This window comes from Hyperoodon ampullatus (assembly GCF_949752795.1).
Source record: "Hyperoodon ampullatus genome assembly, chromosome: 3".
NCBI lineage: Eukaryota > Metazoa > Chordata > Mammalia > Artiodactyla > Ziphiidae > Hyperoodon > Hyperoodon ampullatus.
The window spans coordinates 158,237,008-158,258,879 of NC_136916.1; the positions used below are offsets into that span (position 1 = coordinate 158,237,008).

Genomic DNA, 21,872 nt, shown 5'->3' on the forward strand with positions numbered 1-21,872 from the left:
AGGGAACAGCTGGTGATCCACAGTCTCAAAGAATTACATCCTCACTCTCACTTTTAACAATTTCACTTCACTTTTAGATTGAATACACCCAGTTAAGTGGGTTTATGGCCTTACTTTCTTAACACACAGGCTCCATATAAGAGGGCAGAGTGACCCTGAAAATCTATTGTACCATACGGGGGTTCATCGTTAACTCATGGCAGAGTACTTAAAAGTATTATGCATTTTTCTTTTTATAAAAAGACAAGTGAAAAAAAGTGTATTGACCTTTTCTGTGATATTTTTTTTAACCTGGAAGACAGTTTTTAAAGACATCTTTAACTGCTCCTTCAAGATAAAGGTGATATTTCACCAATGAATGAGGAAAGTTGTTGCTCTTCTAAAGAAATGTGTGCTTTGGAGAGAGTCTTTAGAAACAGGTATTTGGAAACTTTTCCATGTTATGTAATTTTCCTGATGAAAATAGTGAATGTCACTTATAAAAATTTTGCTTTTTTAAAATCAGAAATTGAATTTTAACATGTTTTAAAACCTTTCAAATTAAGAGTTGCAGTGGGTTTAAAATCCATGTATATAAAATATAAAAAGAAACATCTTTAGACTAGTTTGCAAAAACTACTTGACAGCTGAGAATATGAATTTCAATAAAAACATGTATTTAATTACTGAATTGGATTGAGAGATGAGAATCTTAATTTAGTAAGTACAGCCAAGCCTGCCCTATTCCATTTGGAACCATCTATCTTTGTGAGGTAACTTTTTCAATTGACAACCATTTAAACCAAAACCAAACTAAACTGACCCAGAAGCAGACCTCTGAATAGCTGTATCAGAAAGTGTTAGATGACAATTTTCATAATTAGTAAAGTATTATTTAATAACATTGATTTCACTTTGGTGAAATATTTTTTAAATATTACTTATTTGTCTTTATCCTATCCTTTTAAATGCATGGTTAGTGTGTTTTGTAATGTATAATATATAACATGGTATTACAGTAATATGTGTATAGAGCTCATAAATATACATATGTTAAAGTACACACTCAGAGATTTTTTACTTATAAATACATGACATTGAAAGAATTTGAAGACCAATAGTGTAGACCAGAAACATTCAAAGTGTGGGTCCACTACAAGGTTGGCTCCAGAATGTGCTTCAAAGCACAGCTTCCTTCGTGGAGAAAGTCTTCCTATGAGAGCAATGTTGTCCAAACTAAGAAGTGTGCTTAGTGAAGTAGTTGCTTACATTCCAGTACAAGCTTCTTACTTTATCAAGGACTCATAAGAAACAGCCAATGGTCACCACAATTTGAGTAGCACTAGTCTAAATGACAAGAGTCTCCAAATCTCCCCTGGCCTTCTGTCTTTGACCTTCTCAATTTTAACCTCCCCAAACCTCCTTGTGTTCAAATGCAAATAGGATCTTAAAAACCAATGCTGGTCTCCCATTCCCCTAGTATAAAGACCTTGGTGTGGCATGCAAAGCCCTGCTATAATCTTCAGCTTTATCTCTCACACCTCTATACACTCCTGATCAATCATCCATCCATATTGAAACTTTCAGCTCCCCTAATATTCCCACCTACTTATATGGCTATGCTAAACTCTTGCTCTTCCTACTGCTTTGAAAACCCTAGCACAACCTTATCTGTCTGATAAGCACCTACTACCATTTTGACATTTGAGTAAAGATCTCTCTGAAGTCATTCTTGGCCCTCCTCTCCTTAGGGAAGGATGACCTGACCATTTCTTCCCTTATACTCCCTGCCTCTATTTATGCATCTCATGGCACCAGTGACATGTTTCTATCTATCTCTCCAGGAGCTCCTAGAGGGCAGGGGCTATGTCTGTTTCATTTCTACAGTTCTAGTTCATATTACAGTGCCTGAAACACAGTATTTGCTTTAAAATGTTGGTGAAATTAATATAGGATACTATAAATATTTGAATCACACTTCCATAAATGCTATGGCATTTAAGTAGTAGTCACATTTTAAAGATATTTTAGTACATTGTCCTTATGGGAGAGTGTCCATTTCTACTTCTTTGGAAGCGGTAAATTAAATTACCTATTTGTTTGTGCTGCTTAAAAGTTGTTTTGATAGTTTTGGTAAGTCTTTTTTTTACAAGACTCCCTAACGAAGTTAAGAGCAGATGTGCAACAGTTTGACGATGTCAGTTCTGCTTCTTAGAGGCATGCCAGGTTATAAAAAGTGAACTAGATTAGGAGCTAGACCTGGAGTTGATTCTTGGCTCCATCACTAATTGTGAGACCCAAGTCTTAGTTTTCTTATTTGTCAAAACAGAGTAGCTAAAAGTAGTGAAACTTAAGTAAGAAAATAAATCTGAAGTATTTCATATATGCTTAATAAATGGTAAACATTATCATTACCTTCACTTCTTCCTGACTCTTGACAGCATCACTATTCTTATCTTTCATAACCTCTCTGATCACTCCCTCCCGATTTCTCTCACTAGAGCTCACTGCCCCAAAATTTCAGTGTGGCTCAGTCCTGGATCTTTCTCCCCTATATCTTCTCCTTTGGTTAAATCATTTGCTCTCTAATATTATGAGAATATGAATAATTTCTAAATTTCAGGTTTCCAACCATAGCTCTTATTTAGTCATCTCACCTGCCTGGAATTCCTCCCTCCTCTCCCTTTCATTCCTACCCATTCCCGTCAGTTTGATGAAACTTTTCCTGACCAACCTCTGAAAATGTACAGTCAACATTTACTGAGCACTTGATAAGCCAAGGACTCTTCATTATTAGCTTTCAATAAGGGAGGGTCACCACTTTGAAGGATGGTCAGGGAAAGCCTCATCAAGAAGGTCACAACTGGGAAAAGATTGGAAGGTCATAAGGGAGCAAGTCATGTGACTATATGAGGGAAGGTCATTCTAGGCAGATGCAAAGACCCCCACGTGAAAACATACCTGGCGTATTTGAAGAGTAGCAAGGAGGCTGTTATAGCTCAAGCAGAGTGAACTAATAGACATATACATTTCATCCAAAAACAGCAGAACACATTCTTTTCAAGTGCACATGGAACATTCTCCAGAATAGATCACATCCTAGGCCAAAAAAGAAGTCTCAATACATTTAAGATTGAAATCACATCAAGCATCTTTTCCAACCACAATGGTATGAGACTAGAAATCAACTACAAGAAAAAAATGGAAAAACCACAAACACATGGAGGCTAAACAATATGCTACTAAACAAAAAATGGGTCGTTGAAGAAATCAGAGGAAATCAAAAGATACCATGAGACAAATAAAAATGGAAGCAGAGTGTCCCAAAATCTATGGGACACAGCAAAAGCATTTTTAAGAGGGAAGTTTATAGTGATGTAGGCCTACCTTAGGAAACAAGAAAACTCTCAAATAAACAATCTAACATGATATCTAAAAGAACTAGAAAAGAAGAATAAAAAAAACCCAAAGTTAGTAGAAGGAAGGAAATCATAAAGATCAGAGCAGAAATAAATGAAATAGAGACTAAAGAAACAGTAGAAAAGATCAACAAAATTAAGACCTGGTTCTCGAAAAGATAAACAAAATGGACAGAGTTTTAGCCAGATTTATCAAGAAAAAAGAAGAGGCGGCTGAAAGCGCGGAGCCCAGTGACGGGCGTGGGACGCTGGGGCTGCTGCTGCCGCCGCCAAGAAGCCTGTGTGCGAGCGCAGGTCACTGTCCACACCGCCCTTCCGGGAGCCTGTTCAGCCCGCCACTGCCGGGGTCCCGGGATCCAGGGGCGGCTTCCCTGGGAGAACGCACGGCGCGCCCCGGGCTGCTGCAACGTCACGCCGAACTCTGCCGCTGCAGGCTCGCCCCGGACTCCGTGCCCCTCCCTCCCGCCCGGCCTGAGTGAGCCAGAGTCCCCGAAGAGGCTGCTCCTTTAACCCTGTCCTGTCTGAGTGAAGAACAGACGCCCTCCGGCGACCTACACGCAGAGGCGGGGCCAAATCCAAAGCTGAGACCCAGGAGCTGTGAGAACAAAGAAGAGAAAGGGAAACCTCTCCCAACAGCCTCAGAAGCAGCGGATTAAAGCTCCACAATCAACTTGATGTACTCTGCATCTGCGGAATACATGAATAGACAACAAATCATCCCAAATTGAGGAGCCAGGAGTCAGTGCTGTGCCTCTGAGGTGGGAGAGCCAACTTCAGGACACTGGTCCACAAGAGACCTCCCAGCTCCACATAATATCAAATGGCGAAAATCTTCCAGAGATCTCCATCTCAACACCAGCACCCAGCTTCACTCAACGACCAGCAAGCTACAGTGATGGACAACCTATGCCAAGCAACTAGCAAGATAGGAACACAATGCCACCCATTAGCAGAGAGGTGGCCTAAAATCATAAAAAGTCCACAGACACCCCAAAACACATCACCAGACGTGGACCTGCCCACCAGAAAGACAAGATCCAGCCTCATCCACCAGAACACAGGCACTAGTCCCCTCCACCAGGAAGCCTACACAACCCACTAAACCAACCTTAGCCACTGGGGACAGACACCAAAAACAACGGGAACTACGAATGTGCAGCCTGCAAAAAGGAGACCCCAAACACAGTAACATAAGCAAAATGAGAAGACAGAAAAACACACAGCAGGAGAAGGAGCAAGATAAAAACCCACCAGACCTAACAAATGAAGAGGTAATAGGCAGTCTACCTGAAAAAGAATTCAGAATAATGATGGTAAAGATGATCCAAGATTCTATTTCCAAGATCCAAAATCTTGGAAATAGAATAGGCAAAATGCAAGACACAGTTAACAAGGACCTAGAAGAACTAAAGATGAATCAAGCATCGATTAAAAACACAATAAATGAAATAAAAAATACTCTAGATGGGATCAATAGCAGAATAACTGAGGCAGAAGATCGGATAAATGAGGTGGAAGATAAAATAGTGGAAATAACTGCTGCAGAGCAAAATAAAGAAAAAAGAATGAAAAGAACAGAGGACAGTCTCAGAGACCTCTGGGACAACATTAAACGCACCAACATTCGAATTATAGGGGTACCAGAGGAAGAAGAGAAAAAGAAAGGGACTGAGAAAATATTTGAAGAGATTATAGTTGAAAACTTCCCTAATATGGGAAAGGAAATAGTTAATCAAGTCCAGGAGGCACAGAGAGTCCCATACAGGATAAATCCAAGGAGAAATATGCCAAAACACATATTAATCAAACTGTCAAAAATTAAACACAAAGAAATCATATTAAAAGCAGCAAGGCAAAAACAACAAATAACACACAAGGGAATCCCCATCAGGATAACAGCTGATCTCTCAGCAGAAACTCTACAAGCCAGAAGGGAGTGGCAGGACATAATTAAAGTGATGAAGGAGAAAACCCTGCAACCAAGATTACTCTAACCAGCAAGGATCTCATTCAGATTTGATGGAGAAATTAAAACGTTTACAGACAAGCAAAAGCTGAGAGAGTTCAGCACCACCAAACCAGCTTTACAACAAATGCTAAAGGAACTTCTCTAGGCAAGAAACACAACAGAAGGAAAAGACCTACAATAACGAACCCAAAACAATTAAGAAAATGGTAATAGGAACATACATATCGATAATTACCTTAAATGTAAATGGACTAAATGCTCCCACCAAAAGACACAGATTGGCTGAATGGATACAAAAACAAGACCCATAAATATGCTGTCTACAAGAGACCAACTTCAGACCTAGAGACACATACAGACTGAAAGTAAGGGGATGGAAAAAGATATTCCATGCAAATGGAAACCAAAAGAAAGCTGGAGTAGTAATTCTCATATCAGACAAAATAGACTTTAAAGTAAAGACCACTAGAAGAGACAAAGAAGGACACTACATAATGATCAAGGGATCGATCCAAGAAGAAGATATAACAATTGTAAATATTTATGCAACAAACATAGGAGCACCTCAATACATAAGGCAAATACTAACAGCCATAAAAGGAGAAATTGACAGTAACACAATCATAGTAGGGGACTTTAACACCCCACTTTCACCAATGGACAGATCATCCAAAATGAAAATAAATAAGGAAACACAAGCTTTAAATGATACATTAAACAAGATGGACTTAATTGATACTTATAGGACATTCCATCCAAAAACAACAGAATACACATTTTTCTCAAGTGCTCATGGAATATTCTCCAGGATAGATCATATCTTGGGTCACAAATCAAGCCTTGGGAAATTTAAGAAAATTGAAATTGTATCAAGTATCTTTTCCGAATACAATGCTATGAGACTAGATATCAATTACAGGAAAAGAGCTGTAAAAAATACAAACACATGGAGGCTAAACAATACACTACTTAATAACGAAGTGATCACTGAAGAAATCAAAGAGGAAATTAAAAAATACCTAGAAACAAATGACAATGGAGCCACGACAACCCAAAAACCTATGGGATGCAGCAAAAGCAGTTCTAAGAGGGAAGTTTATAGCAATACAATCCCACCTTAAGTAACAGGAAACATTTCGAATAAACAACCTAACCTAAAGCAATTAGAGAAAGAAGAACAAAAACATCCCAAAGTTAACAGAAGGAAAGAAATCATAAAAATCAGATCAGAAATAAATGAAAAAGAAATGAAGGAAACGATAGCAAAGATCAATAAAACTAAAAGCTGTTTCTTTGAGAAGATAAACAAAATTGATAAACCATTAGCCAGACTCATCAAGAAAAAAAGGGAAAAGACTCAAATCAATAGAATTAGAAATGAAAAAGGAGAAGTAACAATTGACACTGCAGAAATACAAAGGATCATGAGAGATTACTACAAGCAACTCTATGCCAATAAAATGGACAACCTGGAAGAAATGGACAAATTCTTAGAAATGCACAACCTGCCAAGACTGAATAAGGAAGAAATAGAAAATATGAACAGACCAGTCACAAGCACTGAAATTGAAACTGTGATAAAAAAATCTTCCAACAAACAAAAGCCCAGGACCAGATGGCTTCACAGGCGAATTCTATCAAGCATTTAGAGAAGAGCTAACACCTATCCTTCTCAAACTCTTCCAAAATATAGCAGAGGGAGGAACACTCCCAAACTCATTCTATGAGGCCACCATCACCTTGATACCAAAACCTGACAAGGATGTCACAAAGAAAGAAAACTACAGGCCAATATCACTGATGAACATAGATGCAAAAATCCTCAACAAAATACTAGCAAACAGAATCCAACAGCACATTAAAAGGATCATACACCATGATCAAGTGGGGTTTATTCCAGGAGTGCAAGGATTCTTCAATATACGCAAATCAATCAACGTGATACACCATATTAACAAATTGAAGGAGAAAAACCATATGATCATCTCAATAGATGCAGAGAAAGCTTTCGACAAAATTCAACACCCATTTATGATAAAAACCCTGCCGAAAGTAGGCATAGAGGGAACTTTCCTCAACATAATAAAGGCCATATATGACAAACCCACAGCCAGCATCGTCCTCAATGGTGAAAAACTGAAACCATTTCCACTAAGATCAGGAACAAGACAAGGTTGCCCACTCTCACCACTCTTATTCAACATAGTTTTGGAAGTTTTAGCCACAGTAATCAGAGAAGAAAAGGAAATAAAAGGAATCCAAATTGGAAAAGAAGAAGTAAAGCTGTCACTGTTTGCAGATGACATGATACTATACATAGAGAATCCTAAAGATGGTACCAGAAAACTACTAGAGCTAATCAATGAATTTGGTAAAGTAGCAGGATACAAAATTAATGCACAGAAATCTCTGGCATTCCTATATACTAATGATGAAAAATCTGAAAGTGAAATCAAGGAAACACTCCCGTTTACCATTGCAACAAAAAGAACAAAATATCTAGGAATAAACCTACCTAAGGAGACAAAAGACCTGTATGCAGAAAATTATAAGACACTGATGAAAGAAATTAAAGATGATACAAATAGATGGAGAGATGTACCATGTTCTTGGGTTGGAAGAATCAACATTGTGAAAATGACTCTACTACCCAAAGCAATCTACAGATTCAATGCAATCCCTATCAAACTACCACTGGCATTTTTCACAGAACTAGAACAAAAAATTGCACAATTTGTATGGAAACACAAAAGACCCCGAATAGCCAAAGCAATCTTGAGAACGAAAAATGGAGCTGGAGGAATCAGGCTCCCTGACTTCAGACTATACGACAAAGCTACAGTAATCAAGACAGTATGGTACTGGCACAGAAACAGAAAGATAGATCAATGGAACAGGATAGAAAGCCCAGAGATAAACCCACGGACATATGGTCACCTTATCTTTGATAAAGGAGGCAGGAATGTACAGTGGAGAAAGGACTGTCTCTTCAATAAGTGGTGCTGAGAAAACTGGATAGGGACATGTAAAAGTATGAGATTAGATCACTCCCTAACACCATACACAAAAATAAGCTCAAAATGGATTAAAGACCTAAATGTAAGGCCAGACACTATCAAACTCTTAGAGGAAAACATAGGCAGAACACTCTATGACATAAATCACAGCAAGATCCTTTTTGACCCACCTCCTAGAGAAATGGAAATAAAGACAAAAATAAACACATGGGACCTAATGAAACTTAAAAGCTTTTGCACAGCAAAGGAAACCATGAACAAGACCAAAAGACAACCCTCAGAATGGGAGAAAATATTTTCAAATGAAGCAACTGACAAAGGATTAATCTCCAAAATTTATAAGCAGCTCATGCAGCTCAATAACAAAAAAACAAACAACCCAATCCAAAAATGGGCAGAAGACCTAAATAGACATTTCTCCACAGAAGACATACAGACTGCCAACAAACACATGAAAGGATGCTCAACATCTTTACTCATTAGAGAAATGCAAATCAAAACTACAATGAGATATCATCTCACACCAGTCAGAATGGCCATCATCAAAAAATCTAGAAACAATAAATGCTGGAGAGGGTGTGGAAAAAAGGGAACGCTCTTGCACTGCTGGTGGGAATGTGAATTGGTACAGCCACTATGGAGAACGGTATGGAGGTTCCTTAAAAAACTGCAAATAGAACTACCATATGACCCAGCAATCCCACTACTGGGCATATACCCTGAGAAAACCATAATTCAAAAAGAGACGTGTACCAAAATGTTCATAGCAGCCCTATTTACAATAGCCCGGAGATGGAAACAACCTAAGTGTCCATCATCGGATGAATGGGTAAAGAAGATGTGGCACATATATACAATGGAATATTACTCAGCCATAAAAAGAAACAAAATTGAGCTATGTGTAATGAGGTGGATGGACCTAGAGCCTGTCATACAGAGTGAAGTAAGTCAGAAAGAGAAAGACAAATACTGTATGCTGACACATATATATGGAATTTAAGAAAAAAAAATGTCATGAAGAACATAGGGGTAAGACAGGAATAAAGACACAGACCTACTAGAGAATGGACTTGAGGATATGGGGAGGGGAAGGGTAAGCTGTGACAAAGTGAAAGAGCGTCATGGACATATATACACTACCAAACGTAAGGTAGATAGCTAGTGGGAAGCAGCCGCATAGCACAGGGAGATCAGCTCGGTGCTTTGTGACCGCCTGGAGGGGTGGGATTGGGTGGGTGGGAGGGAGACGCAAAAGGGAGGGGATATGGGAACATATGTATATGTATAACTGATTAAATTTGTTATAAAGCAAAAATAAATAAACTAAAAAATTTAAAAAAAAAGAAAAAAGAAGAGAAGGCCCAAATCAATTACATCAGAAATAAAAGAAGAAAAGTTATAACTGAACCACAGAAATACAAAAGTGTTTTCCAAACTATCTATCAAAGATGAAGGTAAAATAAAGACATTTTCAGATGTGCAAAACCTCAAAAACTTGATTTCCCATTCACCTTTTCTTGAAGCATAAACAAATAAAGAGATAAATGAGAATTTTAATGATCAACATTGGAAAGAAGCAAATGGAATTCCCAGGATGACCAAAAAGGGAGGTCCTGGGAATCTTGAAACCAGGACATCTACATCAGGGCTGAAGGAGGGCTCCAAGAGAAAGTTCTACAAATAAAAAGGGATTGATAGATTATATGATAGGACTGACTTTATGAAAAACTGAGTTGAGAGACATTTTAAGAACTTTGGAGCATATAACAAGACTCAGCAAGAGGTCCATTCAAACCAAGATATGTAAATAAAAGAGAAATAGACATCTCATGAAGAAACTAAAAATGTTACACAAGAAATAAAATGAAATCACAATATGCAGGCTTGTAATAACCAAAATACTAAATATAGGTTTAACCAAATACATCCTAAAACTATTTCAGGAAAGTTAAGGGGGTGTCAGAATGATGTACGTGCAGGGTGATGGAAGAGAGCTAAATCCTCATCTTCCAAAGTAGGGAGTCAGTGGGTGAATGAAAAACCAATAAATCAAGAAGTATTTTCAATTATGAAAAGAATACTGGAAGTTGAAAGTGGTTGCTTCAGGGGCATCAGAGAGCAGAAGGCAGGGGAGAGCTGCACAGGAATCTGCTGTGTGTGTTAAGTTTCCAGTATAATTTGCTTTATAAAAATAGGTTCACGCATTATTTTAATAAAATTCTAAATTAAATTTTAAAAGAACACCACAAAGCATAGGAAGAAAGGACAATGGAGATTGTAGCATTTGAGAGGCCCATAGGAGGAAAATAAGAAATGAATAAGAGTCCAGTCTCATTTCTCCACTTCTAAGCATCTGTCTTAAAATGCATCTGTTAACTAACCATGTATGGCCTTGCAACATCACTTTAATTCTTGTCTTGAACTTTTGTCAAAATCATCATTACTTTATTTCCCCCATATCTTCTCCCCATAACTAGAATTTAAGATCCTAGAGGAAATGGACTGTGTCTTATACTTTTTGTAATCCCCCCACTTCAAAAAAGAAGACAGCAAGTACTCAATAAATCTTGATAAAGTATAACTTAATATCAAAGAGCCATGATTTGGCTATGATTTGGAGTAAAAGCCAAACTTGGAAATCTTAAACTCCATCTAAAGAGAAGGTAATTGGAATATATGTATACCTCATAAAAGTATTTGTGAATGACTGTATTCATCTCTGTTGACTAAAACAGTCAAATATGCCCACTTAGTTTACCACCTGTTTTCAAGGTCATTTCTTTAAAAAGAATCTAACTTAAAACAGCTGCAACATCTAAAGTGAGATCTCATCTCCAATCTTTTCTAATTTTTAAAAAGTCTTTTAAATTTAGTTTCATAACATTTTTTCCTCTGATTTTTTAATCAAGATATGCAATCTCATTTTCCATTTTTATACTGTCCATTTTTTATTATTGTGTTTTCTTTTCATCTTATTTTGAAAGAGAAGCTCTTAGTGTTTATAACCCCAAAGGAAAGAACACACTGAAATGTAATGCCTTCCATAATAACCAGAGTCCTCCAAGGTCTAAACTATGTAACTCACTCTAATAAGCATTTAACCTACTGTTGATAATGACTATATTATAATTGTCCCACTTACTATTATAAGTAACTCCTAAGAAGATGAAATCTCTGTGATAATATACTTGAGCTTGCACTACATGTTATCAACAAAAACAAACATCAAAATAAACTATTGTTGCCATTAGCTGATCAAATTAATCATTTGAAAATCTAAGAGTCATAGCACTGCCATCTTGGTTTAGAGAAAAATAAGTCTTTCATGTATTTCTTTTGACTCGTAATGCTCTCCACAAGGTCATACTATTAGGTGGCTGAAAAATTGTGGCAGGGTTCTTTCTAGCATGGCTGAAGTCCACAGGCGTGTTGAATACATGCTTTTCTAGGTTGATTCTGGGCAAAATTATTTTTTTATTGAGGTATAATTTACATACAATAACATGTACATTTTTAAAGTGTACAGTTTGATGAGTTTTGGCAAAACTATGTTACCTTAGTGAAGGCTTAGAACATTTTCATGGCCCAGAAACTTCTCTCATGCCCCAATGTCCCATAGACAGCCACATATCTTTTTATTCTTCTAGTGTAAAAATAGGAGTGAAATGATCAGGTCACAGGATAGATGTATATTTAACTTTATAGGATATACTGTCAAACTGTTTTCCAAAATGTCTCTCCCATTTTCTAGTCCCACCAGTGAAGTGAGTTTCATAGTTGCCAATCCATTGTATTATCAATCTTTTTTATTCTAGCCATGCTAGTGGATGTAAAGAGATATCTCATGGTGGTTTTACTTTGTGTTTCCCTGACTATAAATGATGTCAAGCACCTTTTCATGTACTTGTGAGCCATTTGTATATTTTTTTTTTTGTGGTACACAGGCCTCTCACTGTTGTGGCCTCTCCCGTTGTGGATCACAGGCTCAGCGGCCATGGCTCATGGGCCCAGCCGCTCCGCAGCATGTGGGATCTTCCCAGACCAGGGCACGAACCCGTGTCCCCTGTATTGGCAGGCGGACTCTCAACCACTGCACCACCAGGGAAGCCCTGTATATTTTCTTTTTACGAGGGTCTCTTCAAATATTTTATCCATTCTTAAAGTTGGGTTGCATGTCATTTTGTTGTTATTGAGGTGTGGTCCTGGGTAGTGAAATCAGTTTTAGTCCTAACTACCAGTCCTCTGTCATCCCTAGTTTATACTCTCTTTCTGTTTCTCTTTTCTTTCTAAGGAGAAATAGCTAATCTGAAACAAACTCACACAAGGTGTTCATTAACTCATTCTGCAGATATTTTACTGAGCACCTACTGAACTCCATGAAAATTATAAGAATAAGATACAACCTCTGCCCTGAAAGAGGTTACAATCAAATTCAGGAGAAATGTGAATAAGGCACTATAAGTTGAATATAAAAAGAGCCGTAAGAAGTATTTAAAGAATCAAGATAGCATTTCTGGTTAGGGTGACCAGCAAAGGCCTTTTTAAAAGAGGTGGTATTTGAGATGGGCTTCAGGTGAGGGGTGGAATGACAATAGACAGAGACAGAAACTATAAGAGGAAGAACAAAAGCAAGCCTACAGGAAAACAGGATATATTCTAAGAGCAACTACCACCAAAAAAACATAATTCGGGCCAAAGGATAGTGTCTGAAAAGTGCATTGTGTTGAAATCATGTTATGGGAACATGACCTGACTCAGTAGGTAAGGATGACCCACTGCAGGTTACCATGGAAAGATTAGTAATAGCTGCATAATCCATTACAGTTTGTGGCCCTCTTCAACTCACCCCATGCTTCCTTTCCTTGGCCTCTGCCCACCCTTGACCCTGACTATATTAACCCTGGGTAGCTCTGTCCCAGTCATGGCACTGGGACTGCTCATCTCTACATCTTGGCTGTTTGGCAGTCACTGGCCCTCCCTCAGAGCCCAAAGACCTAATCAGCCTAGTGTTTCTTGTCTTCCTTTCCGTGCCTGCCAGCAGAGCCTCTGGAGTAGCTCTCTTGGAGAGGAAGGGAGCTTCCCAAGGGTGGAAAACCAGAGGAGTTTGTCTACTAGGCTGGGTGTAAAGGCCAGTGGGTGTCTACTAGGCTGTTTGTCTACTAGGCTGCTCTACTCTGGGCTGTGAAGTGAGTTACAAAGACAAACAGACCTCTTGCAGTGCCCGACTTGGGCACCAAGCCAGACTCATGCCAAGGAAGCCGGGTTGTCAGGGAAGCAACAAAAGCAGGATAAGCAACTTATCCTCCTAAGTCATACACCCTTTTCTCCAGAGGCACAGCAAAGGAGAGGGCCTGTGACCATTTTGTAGAGTCTATGAGAGCTGCAAGGAAGGTCACAGAAGAATTTGAAGAGAAAGAGAAGACAATTACCTTTCCAGATTTGTGTGCATGCTGGCTTCTTGCTAAAAACAAAATGATGGTCTGCTTCAGCCCTAGGAATCATTGGACCAAAGGAGTTATGTCAACAACTTATGATACTTGATTCCCCCCAAATCCAGATTTATTGATCAGTAGCATCTCTTACTACCATAGCCATTGATATGAGAAGAAAGGATTAATACTTTAAGTCACGGAAATCTATAATGATAAGGTTCCTTTTAAAATTATTGAGAAATTTTCAGAGCATTTCCCAACTAGGGGGATGACTCTGGTAGGAGAAGGATGTTGGAGTTATTGCAAAGATCCTCAAAGCTGTACAAACCTTTCAGCTTCTTCAATTGACTAAAAGCCCAGCTACTATTATCCTCAAAAGATTTTTACTTTAAATAAAGTTCTCCAAAGCACTGAGAGCCACTGTCCTAGAGCAATGGCCTCAAATGATCATGCATTTTACATCAGGGGATTCAGTCTGAGTAAAGGTTTTTGTACCTATGCCACACCAAAAAGTAAACTAGGATGACTGCATCTCTAAAAAAGAATAATTCACAAATCCATTAACTGTTTCTTTTAACTCAGTTTTGCTAAAGTCATTATTTAAAGGCTTTTTACTTTGATCAAAACTGATAGAACATAAAAGAATCTTTACTGAGTCTGAATTCTAGGTAAACAACACTTGAAGTTTCAGGGAAAAAATTAGAAAAGATTTTCTAAACCATATTAATTTTCTAAACCAGTTTTATTAACTAATCAGTGCTCTTTAGCCAAGAGCCCTCAACAGTGATGAATCTTCGGAATAAAAAGCAAGTAGGAACACATATTTTTTCTCTGCAACTTTACATGTAAATAGATCTACTTTTCAGTGAGTGCCTACTAGTCTCAGTGCTAAACATTTTAAAATAAATTATTTTATTTTATACTATCAATCCCAAAAGTTTCTGACCTCTCCACACTACTCCACTCATAATTTCTGGTAATTTTACCCATATCAAGTCTCAGGTGTATGATGAAAGAAGAGAAATGAGATTGCATAGGGCCAAATAGATGAGGCAAAAATCATGCATACTCTGTTCTGTAGCAAGGTTTACTCATGATTTTATAATTCACTAAAAGATGCTGATAACAGGCTGGTAGGAGGGGTGAATCAACCTGGGATTAAATTTTTAAATAAATAACCCACAAATATAAATAAAGAAGCAGTTTACAGTGTCTACAAATGAGGTACTCAATTCTTCCCGAGTAAATATGGATGAGTACTAAATCTTTGACTCTTCTGTGATTTTTACTCTTGGAACAGGTGGAAGGAAATAAGGTAGTTAAGGGTTTTCATTCTGACATGCTATCTCTGTCAAGTCTCTGAAATCCATTTTGTTAATTATGTTCTGCTTCTGAGTCTAAAAGAAACAAACACTCAAAAGAAAGGGGACTTTTCATTTCTCACAGACTGATAGTGATGGTCATTATGTATGTGTGTTGTGCGTTGGGAAGGACAGGGGAGAGGACTTAACACTGAGGAGGACATGTTTGTGTTTCAGCATTTGACTATCGGTAATACCTTGCCATCATTTCCTCTTGTTACTGTGTGGAGGAGCTCCAACCTTACTGAATTACAGTATACAGGTAGTTTTTCATTCCAGGATACATAATGCTGAGACAGTCAACTCCATGAGCTTTCATAGGTCACGGAAGCTATAGTCTTAAATGAAGTGTAATTATGCAAACTCAAGAGCAAAAAGAAAGAAGATAACAGTGATTATCGGAGTTACAAAGCAATTTTGTTTGTACGCAAAGACTTCAAGAAATGATTGGTAATTTATGATCATCTAAATCTTTAGACAAATATTTTCTTATTAATAATAGGGGCGATTTTTGAGCTTCAGCTGTGTGCTAGGTTCTTTACAGATCACCTTGAGTCTCTTTAACTATTCAATAGTAAGTGCCATGATCCCTATTTAACAAATGAGAAAACTGAGGTGCAGAGATATCAGGTAAGTCCCCAAGGTCACCTGGCCATAAGTGGTGATATTAGAATGCAAACCCAGCCCTAACCCAGAAACACCATCAATTTACAGCACATCAGGTCAAACCCTTTCACATAAGATGATTCTTGCTCCTGTTGTAATCCTCCAACTTTGCTTGATCATTTTCTTAAATTCCTACTTAAACATCCCCAGTTCTTGATCATCTGACTCTGAAAAAAACCAAAGTCCTCACCAAGGCCTTCAAAGACCTATGCTGTTTGCCCCCCACCCATGACCCAGTATCTCTGATCCCATCTTCTGCATCTTTCCTCATCACTCCACTCCAGCCACACTGAACTGGTGCCCCCAGGCACGTTCTCACCTTGGGGGTTATGCACAAGCTGTTCTCTCTACCCAGGAGGCTCCTTCCTCAGATATCCATGGGGCCTGCTCTTCTGACTCCTTTGAGTTTTTGCTTAAATGTAAGCTTCTCACTGAGGTCTTCCCTGAATTCCCTGTTTAAATGTGAAGCTGCCCATCACCCTTCATCCCATTTCCCTGCTTTCTTTTTCTCCATGATACTTAGCACCATCCAAACTTCTAGCCATTTTAGACATCTACTGACTTGTTTACTCTTTCTCCCTCCATTAGTATGTAAATGTAATGGGAGAAGAGATTTTTTTCTATCTTTCCCCATGGTTGTAACCCCAGTGCCTGATACAATGACTCACACAGAGCAGAAACTCCTTAAGAATGCCTCTTTTCTTATGGGTTCTCTGAAAACAAGCAAGCCCAGTAGCGAGGTAGTCCATGTGAGCAACTTTCAGATTCTTGTTGCAAGTCAATCCTCATATGAAAAAACTAAAGACATTTACCTGTGGGCACCGGGAGCTTGGAGGGATCTTAAAGTAGAATACCTGATTTTAAAACATGCTAATGATTGACTCATGTTGTAGAAACATAAGCAGTTTATACAAAATGAAGTCGAGGCAGATGCCCTCCTGCCTGCTCATTGTTGCTTTTGGACCATTATCTCTCCTCCTCCTTAAAACCTCTCCCCAACTTTGACTCTCGTGCCCTCAAACATTACCACCCAAATATACTATTTTTTTAACCACTCTTTTTTTGATGTGAATTCTATACAAACCTTTAATTTTTTTTCAATTTTGTTTTCTTTCTTTTTTTAAAAAAATGTTTTTATTCAAGTATAGTTGATTTACCACCCAAATATCTTTTTTGTTGTGATTTGTGAACTCCAAAGTTACTCTATCTCATTTCTCGAAGCTCTCAGCACCTGATGTACTGTTACTGATTCCTCTAATGCTACTCCTTTCATAATTTTTGTTGATTTCAGTATCCATGTGGATCTTCTTTCCTATACCTTGGCCTCTGACTTCCACTCCAGTAACCTTGTCCTCCACTCTACCTCTAGACTTCAGGTCCGTGGTCATAGGCCTGTCATGACCAATGATTCCAAACCCTTCATAATCTCAGTCTCAAACATTCTGCTGTCTTTCCACGTGTTTCCTTCTAATACAGTCATTCCTTCAATTCTTTGGTCTTACTAGGAGCTACAATCTATTACTAATATTTCACTGTCTTTCACCTCTCTCATGTCTTCATTTCTTCCTTATGAAGCTTAAATTCCATATCTATCATTATAAGCACTGACTTGTACACACAGCCAACTAACTACCTTGACCCTCTCACTATCATCCTTGCATAGAAAAACCCTACCTTGCTTAAGTCCAATTCCCACCTACTGTGGGCCTGGACTTTTGCAGGTGGGCTTGGCAAGTGGTTTCATTTTAAATCATTCACCCCTGGTGGGCCCCAAGTGCTGTACAGCAATAACATCCCATTTCCCTAGGCACTCTCCCAGATGAACATGTCAGACCTCCTCCCCTCTCCTCAATTCTCTAGTCCTCTCTCATTCTCATGCCCAGCTGATCACCTTGACTTCCATTTCATTTAGAATAAAATCAATCAGGAGAGAATTCCTCATGGTCCCACCACCACATCTACCCACCTTCCTGTATCTATGTCTACACCCTCTGTCTCCTCTCCTGAATTTTAAGTCACTTTTTAAGGCTGGGCCCTTCACCAAGGTCTTGGGTCCCATGCCCTCTGAGCAATTCAAGGGCATTGCTTCGGCAATCCTCGCCCTTCTGTCCCAGAGCATCTATATTTTCCTCTTTACTGGATTATCTCCCATCAACATTTAAACATGCTATTGTTTCTCCCATCTTAAAACAATATTTATTGAGCCTATGGATTAAAAGACACCTAAGAGACATATCAGTCAGCTGTAATACTTAGGTCAACTTGGCTCCTGACTCCAGTGAGACAACTACCTTGCCTCTCTTGGAACACTGATTGAATATTTGATGACTTTAAAGAGTTATTATTATTTTTAAGTGTTCTTTTATTTTTAAAAGATACTTTAACTTTCAGGACTATATACTGAACTACTTATAATTTTAAAATATCCCTTCAACTCCATATCTACCTCTGTATTCTTTTGTAGCAAGACATCACAAAAGAGTTGGCTAGAATCCTAAATCCTCTCCCCCAATCCCTGTTAAGCTCACTCCAATCATGTTTTCACCACGCCACCAAAACTGCTCTTTTCAAGGTCACCAGTGACTTCCACAGTTGCTAAATCAAATGGCCAATTCTTAGTTCGTGTCTCAGAAGCATTTAACTATGTTGATGGCTTCATCCTCCTTACAATACCTTTTTCTTTTGGCTGCCAAGACACCACTTTCTCTTGGTTTTTCTCCACACCTCTGATTGCTCCTTCCCAGTCTCCCTCTCTGGTTCTTCCTCTTCTTGTTGATCTCTTGTTGTTGGAGTACCCCAGCGTTCCACCTGTGGCCTTCTTTTTATCTCTCTTTATTCGTGTCCTTGGTGATCTCATCCACTCATATGGCTTTGCATAATGCCTGTGATATCTAAATAGAAATCTCCAATCCAGACAACTCTACCAAATTCCAGACTTATAACACACTGCCTACTTGACACTGCCACCTGGATGTCTAATAGGCATCTCAAACTTGACCTGTCAAAACTAGACCTCTGACCATTCCTCCAAATTTGCTTTACCTGCAGCCTTCCCCATCTCAGGAAATGGCAACTCCATTCTTCCAGCTGCAGACCATATGTCATGGAGTCATTCTTGACCTCACTTTCTCTCAGACCCCATATCCAAATCCATCAGAAAATCCCATTCGTTCTACCTTTTAAATCTATACAAACTCCAACAATTCTCAGCATCTCCACTGCCACCACTCTGGTCCAAGGCACCATCTTGTCTATTGTTGGTCTTCTTGTGTCCACCCTTTGCTCCCTTTGGTTTATTCTCAAAGCAGTAGTTTGATCCTTTAAAAATAAGTCAGATTGTACCATTCCTCTGAAGGCTTTTGATCTCACTGTGATGAAAAGACAAAGTCCTTTTGATGGCCTACAAGGCACACACGATATGGCTCCTCATTACCTCTCTGACTTCTTCTTCCATATTTCCTAACCCCCTACTGTCTCAGCTCCAGCCATACTGGCCTCCCTGCTTGTTTAAACATTCCAGGTACACTCTCATCCCAGGGACTTTGCACTGACTGGTCTCTCTGTCTGGAAGGCTCTTTCCCAGATATAACTATGGCTCTCTCCCTCATCTCCTTCAGATCTTCGCTCAACCAACTCCTCAGTGAGGTCTTCCCTGACACCCTTCCCCATCTCTAATTGTGACCTACCTCTGGGCTCTTCCTTTCTCCTACTCCGTATTGCTTCTCCCCAAGGTACTTATCGTTATCATCTAACATACTGTTACTTTAAAAAAAAATTATCCCTCTCTATAGAATGTAAGCATAAGAAGAGCAGGAATTTCTGAATGTTTAGTCAACTGCTATAACTCTAGATTCTAGAACTGTACCTGAGACATAGAAAGCAATCAATAAATACTTATTGAATAAATGCACATGCTATTTTAAAATTTTAAACAAATAATTAAACAAGCTCACTGTCTTGAACTTACAGCTTTTAAGCCCTAGTTATTTTTAACTCAGTATCAATAAATTAATTAAACTGCTTTTTAAGCAGTAAGTTAACCTTCTTTCTGCTCTTAGATGCATTTCATCTACCAATTTACAGATGTGACTACACATTTATAATGGATCAGCTTCTACATACTGACCTTTAGAAAACCCCACATTCATTACAAGCAAACATAAAAGAGACTTGCAATTGCTGCTGAAACATTGGCAAGCCGATTAGTGCTTATTTAATTTGCAATTGAATTCATCAAAGGTTAATCGTGTATTTGATAATGACAAAATATCTCACAAAAAAAATAGAAACTGTTCCAATGTTTGGGGATGCTAGAGCACCTAATTGCTTCTGAGGAGCAATTTGTTCTTCCTATGACATCAAATATCAGTTGGGTCTTTTTTTTTCCTGGCATCCTTAAAATTTGGTGATATTCTTGCCCAGTATATAACCCTGCAGGCCTCACTCTCTCCAAATTCAGGTCCTGTTACTTTCATTAGACACTTAACTTGAGATGGTTCCCATGACCTAGGCTATTAGACTTCAAACTGTCTGCCAGGCTCAGCTCAGCTGCATTCTGTTTTGTGAGTAAATACTTGCTAGAGACAAATTCTCTTGAAGTTCAGTGTCCATCACTTGATGAGCTCCTTGTGGAAAGTGCCAGAGTCAGTAAGAGAGAGAGAGGCCCTCCAGCTAGTAGGCTTCATTCAATATGGCTGCATTCACAAAGGAATTCAGGTCCTTTAACAGCTGATAGCTACTCTCCATATTCTTATCACTTCAAAACCAAAATTTAAAAATTAAACTATATTTTGAAGGATTTATTTTAGGAAAGATACACTATTAGGAAATTCTGGATTCAAAGTGGTCAAATAAAAATTTAGATGAATGTGAAAAGATACCGCTTCAAATAACTTAAAATGATCCCTGCCTTGTTAAGTCTGAGGATTTCTTCAGACTGAGGCTCTTTCTCCATCAACTCCAGATTTGGAGATTGTCCAGTGTAGCTCAGCACTCAACAAGTATTTATTTTCAGCTCTTGCACACTTTTACATGCTAAATGGAGTAGTGATTAAAAGTCAAAGATGATGCATTGAACTTAAGCCTTTATTTCTTCTCCCTCCCGAGATGCCTCTAAAAAGATGGGAAAGAAAATTTTAATGTACATAAATCAACAAGGACAAAGAAGACGGGTGAGGGCAAATGGATGGTCTGGAGAGCTACAGAATTCAGGGCGGTGGGGGGGGGAAAGGCAGAGGAGAAGGAGGCAAAACCCACAGGGAGCATATATTCAGAGACAACTTCCTTGCCATGCAGAATCTCTGAAGGGTATGAGATTTAGCTGTGATGGATGTGGCATGTGGCAAGAGATGTGGGGCTAAAAACAAAAGGATTAATTGAAGGTCTCTGTCTGGAAATGGTAATCCTCCACCCCATTCATGCAAAACACCAACAGCCACGTACCTCCCCTCTAAGCTGGAGATTGAAGTCTTTTTTCTGAAGAAGTTGAAAAACTCTAAAACAAAAAAGACCTCCACATTGGCATTTTAGGGTTCAACAACATAATGGCCATCTCCCCACAGAATTGCCCTAAAGCACAGTCTACTGGTAGACAAGCTCCCTATCAGATTTTCAGTGCATCGTTCTTCAGCATGAACGTGACACCAAGGAACACAAGCCAAAGAATGCTTCTAACATGAAATATCAAAACCAAGAAAAACAAATGGGTGGGGGGGGGGCGGGGAGGAGAATGAGCCTGGAGGAACCAAAGACGTTAAAGAGAACAGAAAAGAACTTTTACAAGGCAACAGTTAGTGACCTGAGATAAATCTGAGAAGACGTTTTATCCCTGTAACAGTAATGATAATAATGGCTAATATTCATTGACAACACACTGTCAGTTACTGTTCAAGAAGATAAGGAAACTGAGGCACAAAAAGTTAAGTAACTGATAGTAAGTGGGGAAGCCAAAATACAAATCCAGATAGTCTGAATTGAAAACTCATGCTACTAACTGTGTGTGTGCATCCTCAAACATGCTATAAAAAAGG

General features: G+C 38.7%; 1 protein-coding gene across 1 annotated transcript in view; it reads left to right on the forward strand.

Annotated features, from left to right (window-relative positions):
• The window catches only part of TSHR (thyroid stimulating hormone receptor), a gene marked incomplete at both ends in the record, with an annotated part of 174,172 nt that overhangs the window by 143,092 nt on the left and 9,208 nt on the right, over positions 1-21,872 (forward strand). The gene's annotated exons all lie outside the window — the stretch shown is intronic.